General features: G+C 44.0%; 1 pseudogene; it reads right to left on the bottom strand.

The window, feature by feature from the left end:
• Positions 1 to 11,076: 11,076 nt before the first annotated feature.
• Positions 11,077 to 11,848, bottom strand: LOC139530947 (uncharacterized; annotated as a pseudogene).
• Positions 11,849 to 12,344: the final 496 nt, after the last annotated feature.

Below are 12,344 nucleotides of genomic sequence, written 5' to 3'. Positions count from 1 at the left end.
TTTGGGGGGCCGCACAGCCCTCCATGTGCTCGCCAGAGGTAGCCTGACTGCCATTAGGTACCGAGATGAGATCCTCAGACCCCTTGTGAGACCATATGCTGGTGCGGTTGGCCCTGGGTTCCTCCTAATGCAAGACAATGCTAGACCTCATGTGGCTGAAGTGTGTCAGCAGTTCCTGCAAGAGGAAGGCATTGATGCTATGGACTGGCCCGCCCGTTCCCCAGACCTGAATCCAGTGGAGCACATCTGGGACATCATGTCTCGCTCCATCCACCAAAGCCACGTTGCACCACAGACATTCCAGGAGTTGGCGGATGCTTTAGTCAAGGTCTGGGAGGAGATCCCTCAGGAGACCATCCGCCACCTCATCAGGAGCATGCCCAGGCGTTGTAGGGAGGTCATACAGGCACGTGGAGGCCACACACACTACTGAGCCTCATTTTGACTTGTTTTAAGGACATTACATCAAAGTTGGATCAGCCTGTAGTGTGGTTTTCCACTTTAATTTTGAGTGACTCCAAATCCAGACCTCCATGGGTTGATAAATTTGATTTCCATTGATAATTTTTGTGTGATTTTGTTGTCAGCACATTCAACTATGTAAAGAAAAAAGAAAATTCGTATTTCATAAGAATATTTCATTCATTCAGATCTAGGATGTGTTATTTTAGTGTTCCCTTTATTTTTTGGAGCAGTGTATAATGTGAACTTGTAGATGTATGGTGACTGTCATGGCCAAGTCCCTTGACGGATACCAGGAATGGTGGAAGGACAATCTGAAGGTAATTATCTTTGCACACAACAGCAGCGTCCAGGCCTCCAGAGTACTCACCCTATCGCCTGCTGTACGGATGGGAGTTGCAGCTGTTTACTGAGGTAAACAATGCAATTGTATATACAATTATTGCATAGACTGTAGTATAAAAAAAATTGTGATTGACTTAGTGTTTTTCTATTGCTATTTTTGTATAATGTATTTTGAGATTACTGATACTCCACCTGATGTGGTGGAAGTTGTCAAACCAGATCAGAACGCCTTCGAGGACCCCCTTCAGACACGGACTGAGAAGGATGTGGAGGTTTTTGACAAGGTAGAAATGATTGTCCGTCGTGAAATTTATTTTGTGGCCTTCCAAGATATATATAAGAGCTGTATTTGTAATAATATAATTGCATTTATTTATATAATCACTCAAGGTGAGACTGAACATGGACAAGGCTCAGGAGAAACAGAAGGAGAGCCGCCGGAGGAGAATCAAGAGGACTAAGTGCTTCGACATCCGGGCAAATGACTTGGCTTGGAAGAAGAACAAAAGGAAGGCGAGACCTGGGAAAGCTTGGTGCTCTTTCGCTCCTAGCTGGGGTCACCATCCGTTAAGATTAATATAAAAATTGCAGATGATAACTATTTGCATTTTTCGCCTCGTGGTGGGTGGCATCGCCATGCTGTCAGCAGTACCAACACTGGCCCAGGGGTTTCTCCAAATAGTCAATCTCAAGGCTAACCACTGGGTCACGTTAAGTAACCGCCTCTTCCAGGTAGGTACTCCAGTGGTCATGACACCACCCAGGAGTTTCTCACAAAACTCATCTCTCTATCTTTTCCAAGGACAATCCCTTGCCTCCCTTATCAGCCCCACTGACATAAACAATTTGACAGGTATCCTTTCTTTTCTGCCTGACATTAACACTATTGCATGTCTAATCAAACATTTAAATTAAATAATTCAATAACTGTACTTTTACATACCTGATAATCCTTTAACCTGTGTTTGCTTGGTTACGTCTGTCTCCTACCCTGTTCCCTTTACTCTGTTCCTGTTCTCCAGGACCTAGGGGTTCTGCCTAACACCCAGACATAGATCCACCTGATGTCCTCCATTACCAAGCACCCTCTGACTTTTCATCACATCAGCTGTTATTGCCATGTTGTCATTATCTGCTAAGAAAGAGCAAGAAAACGATCAAACTGGGCACATAATGTGAGATGCACAGATTAGCTAAAAACACTAGCACTGCAAAGAGGGCAGCAGTGCCTGGACTTTGCAGGTTCCCTCTTCGAGTCCACCTTCCAAGACTGACTACCTGTTGAAAACAAGTGACAGGCAGAACCTCCCATCCACACAGCACCTCTCTATTCCACACACCAGAATTCATAAATCAACGTTTATGTATTTAAATCTAAAATATTGCCTGATTGGTTTTCACAGCTGTTTCATAAGGTGTTCATTATTGTAGATTGTAACGTATCCCTTGATGGTGTTTGTTAGTTCAACATTATGAATTATTGTATCATAAGACATACAATAGATATATTTTCAACCGCAAGGGTGTACTAATGAGCTTATTTAAAAAAATAAATCATAATTGAGGACTACTGAAATAATATTATTTCAGTTTAGATAAGGGAAGGCCTGTTTAAAATGAAAATATGCCAGCCAGACAAGCCAGTGTATCAATCAAATGTACTTGCATATGAATTGATTGGAAATTAGCTGACTTGTGATTTGTAAGGTAAGTAGCATTAATGTTTTTTTATTTTTTTTTATTTAACCTTTATTTAACCAGGTAGGCAAGTTGAGAACAAGTTCTCATTTACAACTGCGACCTGGCCAAGATAAAGCAAAGCAGTTCGACACATACAACAACACAGAGTTACACATGGAGTAAAACAAACATACAGTCAATAATACAGTAGAAAAATAAGTCTATATACAATGTGAGCAAATGAGGTGAGATAAGGGAGGTAAAGGCAATAAATAGGCCATGGTGGCAAAGTAAATACAATATAGCAATTAAACACTGGAATGGTAGATTTGCAGTAGATGAATGTGCAAAGTAGAAATACTGAGAAATACTGGGGTGCAAAGGAGCAAAATAAATAAATACAGTAGGGGAGGGTAGTTGTTTGGGCTATTTATAGATGGGCTATGTACAGGTGCAGTGATCTAACTTTTGGTATTTTGCAGTAGGCATAGCTCTAAATTGCAGAGCATTTAACTAACCAACCACATTTTCCTGTGATGTTGAGGCTGAGCAAGACCTTCGATAGGCTAGTAGATTATGCTAAAATAATTGTGGAGTTAATCATTGTTATAGCCTAGTTCGCTTTATATAATCTGAACTGTTGCTTTTCCTATGGCTAAGCAGACAAGTGGTAGCATATGCTTTTTGCCCGTCTCTATGACAAGGGTTAGGCCTATATCCTCACATACCCCCTCAATTCGAGCCCTGATTTTAACCATAAGACATCTCCACAGAAATATATAGCCTAAGGATTGCATGGTGACAGTGATTGTGTCTGTTAATCCGGTAAACTAGGTAGTGGTCTTTGGTCAAATCATGACATCGGTGATTTTCAGGCCAGAGAAATATGCCAGAGTTTCTGAATTGGAATTCCAAGTTGGAAACCGCTCAAAACCAAAAAAATCCCGGTCTGAGTTCCCAGTTGTCTTGAACGCACTGATGTCGGAAGTCAGAGATTGCCAACTTCCGAGTTGTTTTGAATGCCCCACTAGAGACCTAGGCCACCTCTTATTTCTGAATAGGGATACCTCCAACAAAGAAGCCATTGTGTCTGTATTGATGTGAGAAATAGGCTTATCTACACAGCAATGGTGGCTGGCTGCAATATCAACTAGCCTAATAATTTTTATATTGAGGTGATAGGCCTATTTTAGCTAAATCAACAAATGAAATTGATTAGATTACTCTGGTAATGACAAAGATTTTTTACATAATAATGTACATGTAGACGTTTGCAAGGCGTTCATGGTGAGATCTTTAATAATAAACTAAACAGACACTTGATGCGTAACACATGTAGACTTTTTTAAGGCGTTGATGGTAAGATCGTTCGTAATAAACTTACAAGCAAACTGACACGTGACGTGTCAGTGCCATGTTACATGATGTGAACACTTGAACACTACGTACGTCTACATGATGTTTACGTGTCATGTGACGTGAACGCGTCGGCAGTTTGACGCCTTAGAAAAAAACTTGTCTCCATTGATAGTCCATGTTAATTCATCACAGTATTTTATGGTGCTAGGAAGGCATTAGGTGACTTTGTGAGAGGTATCAGTAGCTTCACTGGGATTAATTATGGCCCTTATCACCCCCCATTATGGTGGATGGGCTTAAGCATCTGCCTCTGGATCTAATCCAGCGACTGAGAGCTTGTTGTTTGGTCATGCACTGCTTGATATCAGCAAGTCAAGCATGTTGTAGAACAAACCGCAACAGGCCAGCAGGCGAGTTCCTCTTTTCACCGAGTACAGCCATGCCATCTGATCCGAAACATGATCTGACACTCGCTCTCCTGCTGGCCGATATGGATACTTTCCCAGATATGGATAGCCGTTCTGCATAAATCAGAATAATCATCAGAGATGTCAGGATCCATTTCTTCCCTGCAATCTGAGTCGTTTTCATTCAGATCTTGCAGCAACGTTAACGCAGCATGTGCATCCATTCATCTTGGTCTTGCAATTATGCATGCTCTCACTGTGTAGCCTACTCCAAGTGGGCCTAGAGTAGACTAATAAAACTGCTTGTATTCGATGCACTGATATAGGGTACACCATTTTGAGATCACAATTAGAATAGATGAATGCAATAGAATGTCCCTCCCTGTTCTTCATTCACAACTGGTGATTACATAATTATGCATGTTCGCTTCCCATTGCTCATCAACACCCATTTCCCCCCCATCATACTATACTTCATTTATTTCATTTGTTGTTATGCTGTATGTGTGAAATTAGTTTCGCTATAGTTTAGGTTCAGTTTCGAGGCAATTATCGGGGTGATTATCAACTGGGCTTGGCACCTTCAACTATTGGGAGAAGGAGCAGAGCAGTCCCTACTGTTGGGAGAAGGAGCAGAGCAGTCCCTACTATTGGGAGAAGGAGCAGAGCAGTCCCTACTATTGGGAGAAGGAGCAGAGCAGTCCCTACTATTGGGAGAAGGAGCAGAGCAGTCCCTAATATTGGGAGAAGGAGCAGAGCAGTCCCTACTGTTGGGAGAAGGAGCAGAGCAGTCCCTACTATTGGGAGAAGGAGCAGAGCAGTCCCTACTATTGGGAGAAGGAGCAGAGCAGTCCCTACTGTTGGGAGAAGGAGCAGAGCAGTCCCTACTATTGGGAGAAGGAGCAGAGCAGTCCCTACTATTGGGAGAAGGAGCAGAGCAGTCCCTACTGTTGGGAGAAGGAGCAGAGCAGTCCCTACTATTGGGAGAAGGAGCAGAGCAGTCCCTACTATTGGGAGAAGGAGCAGAGCAGTCCCTACTGTTGGGAGAAGGAGCAGAGCAGTCCCTACTATTGGGAGAAGGAGCAGAGCAGTCCCTACTATTGGGAGAAGGAGCAGAGCAGTCCCTACTATTGGGAGAAGGAGCAGAGCAGTCCCTACTGTTGGGAGAAGGAGCAGAGCAGTCCCTACTGTTGGGAGAAGGAGCAGAGCAGTCCCTACTATTGGGAGAAGGAGCAGAGCAGTCCCTACTGTTGGGAGAAGGAGCAGAGCAGTCCCTACTGTTGGGAGAAGGAGCAGAGCAGTCCCTACTATTGGGAGAAGGAGCAGAGCAGTCCCTACTGTTGGGAGAAGGAGCAGAGCAGTCCCTACTGTTGGGAGAAGGAGCAGAGCAGTCCCTACTATTGGGAGAAGGAGCAGAGCAGTCCCTACTGTTGGGAGAAGGAGCAGAGCAGTCCCTACTATTGGGAGAAGGAGCAGAGCAGTCCCTACTGGTGGGAGAAGGAGCAGAGCAGTCCCTACTGTTGGGAGAAGGAGCAGAGCAGTCCCTACTGTTGGGAGAAGGAGCAGAGCAGTCCCTACTGTTGGGAGAAGGAGCAGAGCAGTCCCTACTGTTGGGAGAAGGAGCAGAGCAGTCCCTACTATTGGGAGAAGGAGCAGAGCAGTCCCTACTGTTGGGAGAAGGAGCAGAGCAGTCCCTACTGTTGGGAGAAGGAGCAGAGCAGTCCCTACTGTTGGGAGAAGGAGCAGAGCAGTCCCTACTATTGGGAAAAGGAGCAGAGCAGTCCCTACTTTTGGGAGAAGGAGCAGAGCAGTCCCTACTGTTGGGAGAAGGAGCAGAGCAGTCCCTACTGTTGGGAGAAGGAGCAGAGCAGTCCCTACTGTTGGGAGAAGGAGCAGAGCAGTCCCTACTGTTGGGAGAAGGAGCAGAGCAGTCCCTACTATTGGGAGAAGGAGCAGAGCAGTCCCTACTGTTGGGAGAAGGAGCAGAGCAGTCCCTACTGTTGGGAGAAGGAGCAGAGCAGTCCCTACTGTTGGGAGAAGGAGCAGAGCAGTCCCTACTGTTGGGAGAAGGAGCAGAGCAGTCCCTACTGTTGGGAGAAGGAGCAGAGCAGTCCCTACTGTTGGGAGAAGGAGCAGAGCAGTCCCTACTGTTGGGAGAAGGAGCAGAGCAGTCCCTACTGTTGGGAGAAGGAGCAGAGCAGTCCCTACTGTTGGGAGAAGGAGCAGAGCAGTCCCTACTATTGGGAGAAGGAGCAGAGCAGTCCCTACTGTTGGGAGAAGGAGCAGAGCAGTCCCTACTGTTGGGAGAAGGAGCAGAGCAGTCCCTACTATTGGGAGAAGGAGCAGAGCAGTCCCTACTGTTGGGAGAAGGAGCAGAGCAGTCCCTACTGTTGGGAGAAGGAGCAGAGCAGTCCCTACTATTGGGAGAAGGAGCAGAGCAGTCCCTACTGTTGGGAGAAGGAGCAGAGCAGTCCCTACTGTTGGGAGAAGGAGCAGAGCAGTCCCTACTGTTGGGAGAAGGAGCAGAGCAGTCCCTACTGTTGGGAGAAGGAGCAGAGCAGTCCCTACTGTTGGGAGAAGGAGCAGAGCAGTCCCTACTGTTGGGAGAAGGAGCAGAGCAGTCCCTACTATTGGGAGAAGGAGCAGAGCAGTCCCTACTATTGGGAGAAGGAGCAGAGCAGTCCCTACTGTTGGGAGAAGGAGCAGAGCAGTCCCTACTATTGGGAGAAGGAGCAGAGCAGTCCCTACTATTGGGAGAAGGAGCAGAGCAGTCCCTACTGTTGGGAGAAGGAGCAGAGCAGTCCCTACTGTTGGGAGAAGGAGCAGAGCAGTCCCTACTGTTGGGAGAAGGAGCAGAGCAGTCCCTACTGTTGGGAGAAGGAGCAGAGCAGTTCCTACTGTTGGGAGAAGGAGCAGAGCAGTCCCTACTGTTGGGAGAAGGAGCAGAGCAGTCCCTACTGTTGGGAGAAGGAGCAGAGCAGTTCCTACTGTTGGGAGAAGGAGCAGTCCCTACTATTGGGAGAAGGAGCAGAGCAGTCCCTACTATTGGGAGAAGGAGCAGAGCAGTCCCTACTATTGGGAGAAGGAGCAGAGCAGTCCCTACTATTGGGAGAAGGAGGGGCAACGAGGAAAGACATTCAAAAAATGACATGCCCTCATGAAACTGGTTATAACTCCAGCTCTGTTTGTGATTTTAAAATTCTAACATAGACAGTGTGTTATATAAACATATTTAGGAAATGTCAAGGAGGAGGGGGCATGACTTTAAAAATGGTAGAGTAATTAAACATTTAAATTAGCTTTGAGTCAATATAATGTTCTCTGCCTTTCTAGTGTTAATGTACACAATCACAAAGAAATCCACTAAGATGTTGTTTAGGAAGGTCATAAAAAGCATGATACAAGACAATTTACTTCAAAAGAACAGAATAGTATGTTTTGAGTTGTGTTTATCTGTGCTTAGTAGCCAAGGCTATGGCTGTGCCATGCCAATAAAATAAACTTTTCAATTAGCAGACATCACAGGCCCTACCCTACCACAGTCAACATGCATTTATTTTACAGTAAGAATATAATGGAATAAAACATTGTCATCAGTAGCCAACTCACACGAGGAACTCACACAGAGCCATTGTTATACTAGTAAAAAGTATATTTTGAAACAGAGACCACCTGAGCAATTTGTATAGTAGTTTGGCAAAAATAGATTAATTAGAAACCTTGGAATCTGATCTTTCTGAAAGGGTATAGCAATTAAAACATTTGGCCTGCATGGACCTGTGTAGGATGATATAGAAGAAGTGCTATTTGGTAAGCTCCATTCCCTTCTTTGTCAATGCATGCTGTGCTGGTCATCAGTCTCTTCATTCTCTATTTGACAATTGATAACATTTTCACCCATCAGACTATCCATTTAATCTTGTCTTTAAGCCAGTGTTATCCAACCCTGATCCTCCAGTACCCCCAACAGTACACATTTTTGTTGTAGCCTTGGAAAAACATACCTCAAGGACCAGGGCTGGGAAACATTGGTTTAGGCAACATCTATTATTATTATATGTGTGAAATTAGTATCAATATAGTTTTGCTGTAGTTTGGACGGACCAGCTGGGCAGGCAACTGCTGTCTTATAGTCAGAAAATACACTATTGTCTTATTTTAGTATTTAGCTACAGTCTATGTGCTTCTGAATTAATGATTACATTTTATGACTGATAACAACTTACATTTGGTGTCCTAAAGTTTCTTATGAACGATTTTAACATAATTAATTTAGCAATGAATTATTTATTATGGAATATTTACACAATTGAAATATCAACGTCAGAATGACCAATCATGGCCATTCTAGTAGCTATGGAATTCCGGTGCTCCTAGTGCTAGCTAGCAAGTTTACTAGATAGCTACAGTAGTTGCCTTGGTAACCAAACCATCACTCCTCATACAGTAGCTTGCTATTCGCCTTATGCAGCCCCGACCACTTGACACAGTTCCATTCGAACGCGATTGTGTTTGTGTTTCCATTTCACAACTTCCGTCAACGCTAGCAAATTACCCCAGAGCGGTGGCCAGCTGATAATTAAAAAACACACAACATTAACACTTAACAAATAAACAAAAACAAAACATAGCTCACGTTTGGGAACACACAAATGGCTCTTCTGAGGTCGGATGGTATCACCGTACCCCATCTGTCCATGATTAATAATTGGGTGGTTGACATAATAAAATGGCCTGAAATTACCTACGGGGACATTTTTAATTACTTCATGCTCTCCTTGGGAGTGGATGGTTCTACTATGAAAAATTACAAGAGTACAGAGGCCTATCAGTACCTCCACAGTGGTGAGGTGGGCTGAGTTCTTCACCAGAAGGAGGGAAAAGGATTGGTATTTTTAAAGGCCGATGTTCAGCCCAGCCAATCAAGCAGCTCTTACCATTCTGCTTCAGTACTTGTATCCAACAACGGATCAGTAGAGACAGCTGGATGCACTTGTATCGCTGGCCTTGGAAAGTCATGCACCATGCAGCCTCAATTTTGTGGAAGGTAGGCTAATAAGCAAAGTCACTTGCATGTCTAATATTACTTAACATAAGCGATTACAGCATACAAGCAGCCTACATGTGCTGTGGTGACAGTTACTATAATCCATAAACTAACGTTATATGAAATCGTTCTCAGATGATATCTATGATCAATCGCCTCATTACTTGGTCTTGTAATTGATGTTTATTGCCTATTTTCTTCGTTCCTTTTATAGATGAAAGTGCACAATACTGCCTTACCTAGACACAGAATGATAAAATAGTCAGGCGTAACATAGCAGTTAGACCAAACGTTTTGTTGGATGAAAGCTGAATTGAGAATATCATGATATATTGGTTATGTTAACATGTATTTGTGGATCAACAGAACTGCTGTATTAATGTGGAGAATCTGTAAGTATCCTGTCAAATCACATGTTGGTGAAGCAAGGTAGGTTTATGGAGTCCAGGTGAGTCTGCCCCTGAACAAGGCAGTTAACCCACTGTTCCTAGGCCGTCATTGAAAATAAGAATTTGTTCTTAACGAGTCGAGTTACTGCAAGCTTAGTCAAGAAGGTCCCTGTCAGTGAATTCCCCCAACCCTGGTAAGTTTCTCCAGAAGCATCTGCATCCCAGGTTCCGACGGAATGCAGCCACATGCTATGGGAAAGATAATGAGCCGATGGCCTCCCAGTGGCTGGAAGACTGTGGATACTCTGTGGACGACAGAGGCATTGTTGTCAGTGTTGAAGAGCCATGGCTATCAGCAAGCCCTGACGGAGTGCGGAACTCCAACGAGCTGTTGGAGATCAATCAATCAATCAAATGTTTTATTAAGCCTTTCTTAAATCAGCTGATGTCACAAAGTGGTGTACAAAAACCCCAAACAGCAAGCAATGCAGGTGTAGAAGCATGTTGGCTAGGAAAAACTCCCTAGAAAGGCCGGAACCTAGGAAGACACCTAGAGAGGAACCAGGCTATGAGGGGTGGCCAGTCCTCTTCTGGCTGTGCCGGGTGGAGATTATAACAGAACATGGCCAAGATGTTCAAATTTCTTCAACCACCAACTTACTATCCTGAGACAAAGCCGAGTATAGCCCACGAAGATCTACCTCACGACACGGACCCAAGGGGGGGGGGGCGCCAACCCGGACAGGAAGATCACGTCAGTGACTCAACCCACTCAAGTGATCAAGTGTCCTGTCATGTGGAAGGGCTATGATTCTCTGGATGATGTCTTCAATGGGAAAGTGATGTGAAGGTGGTGGAGGGCACACCCCAACTGCAACCACATGGGCCACGTGGCTTCTAAATGCAGGTGAAAATTGGTATGTTTTGCACAGGGCTTAGAGAAAGTATGGTGCTCATCTGGACTCCTTCCCAGCAAGTTGCCATCCCTGTTCCCTATGATACACAGTTCTGTGCAGAGGCTGTCCTGAGGTTGAAGGCATTCTACTTTATACACATGCTGCCATTTATTGTTGAGGAGCATCAGGCAGACAGATTGTCACTAAGTGACAAATATATTCAGCTCTTTAGAAGTATGTAGTCAGATGTCTCCTGTTTGCAGTTACTATTAACAAATGGTTTTCAATTAAAAATCCTGACTTAATGCATCAACAGTAACCGTATTGTGGAAATGTTTTTTTATGGTTTTGTTTTTTATTAATATTAATGTCAAACAAATAGTTGAGTCAAGTTGTTACAGAATGAAATTACATTTATTTTTAACATAACTTTTGACAACTTTAATTCATATTGTGAAATTGACCCTGTGAATGGCATTTGACTGGTCAGTTCATTCAGCATCTTCATGAATGATGTCACCACTCAGGTTCCTCAGGGCAGCACAGATTCAAATTATTTTGTCCATTTTAGATGAGAGGTTGATTGGCACTTTCTGTGAGATGATTCTAAACCGTTTGAGCCTTTGAATTATGCGTTCCACATGAACGCTTACGTTAGTTATCCGTCTTGTACATGTGGTGTCCTCCTTTGACAGCGGTGCACCTCTTTTTGTGAAGGCTGGGATTGTTAAATTTCCTCTCGTGTAGCAGATCACGGATTGTGAAGCCCCGGTCAGCCATGACCTCATCTCCTGGACAAAGGTACTCCAGGAACCCTGAATCCGATGTTATACATTTGTCGCTACATCTACCTCCATATGCTGAGGAGATAAACATCACTAGACCACAAGGTGCAATGGCCACCAGGTACTTGATAGTGTTCTGGGCGTAGTAATGGCTGAATGACTCCCCCCTTGAATCCAGATTCTTGCACTTCTGTAAAGCAGTTTCTGAGCAGTCAATAATGCAGGTTGTTCCTGGGTAGAGGTCCTTAAAACATTGTGGCATTGTAGCACAGATGGTCTCCCTTGGCAGCCATGGAATGTACTCCCTCAGATTCTCTTCCATCATGTCAATCCAATAATTAACCTCTCGACTGACAATCCTCTGGGAAACACCAAACCTTTCTGCTAGGTACTGCTGCAGCAAGCAGAGCTTCAGCCTCATCAGTGTCATCAGGAATTGGTCTGTCAATTTGGTGAACACTTGAGCCTGTTGTGTCATTTGTTAAGAAATCAGTATGGCTTGTTAAACAAGTCAATGGACAATTAATAACAAAACTATACAATAAAACACCATACTGCATGGACGCTCCTAATAATATTTAATAATCATAATAATTAAGTATATATAAAATGGGAATTTTTAATTGAGATGTAGAGGAAATAAATTGTGCTATTATGGGACTGTGCTTAGATACAAGAGCAAGAGACACAGAATGAGAGCAAGCAAACTGCTCAAGCCTGTGGCTTACCTGTCACTGATGACTGCCTGACAACACCCGATGCTTCTTAAGAAGTGGTAGGAGCACACAAAGGGACGTTTTGGTGGTTTCTTTAGGTTCAACTCTTTGAGCCAGAGCCGCAAAGACTTTAGGAGGTTGATGCAGGTCGTATGGGGCTCCACAGTTACATTCAGATTGACGTATAGGTTGGTGTTCAAAACATTGCTGTTGTAAAAACTGCCTCTTCATCCAATTATTGTGATAGCCTTTACTGAA

The sequence above is a fragment of the Salvelinus alpinus genome, chromosome 9 (genome assembly GCF_045679555.1).
Source record: "Salvelinus alpinus chromosome 9, SLU_Salpinus.1, whole genome shotgun sequence".
NCBI classification, from domain to species: Eukaryota; Metazoa; Chordata; class Actinopteri; order Salmoniformes; family Salmonidae; genus Salvelinus; species Salvelinus alpinus.
Note: the sequence above shows the minus strand (reverse complement) of the source record. Positions and strands in the feature narration are given on the sequence as shown.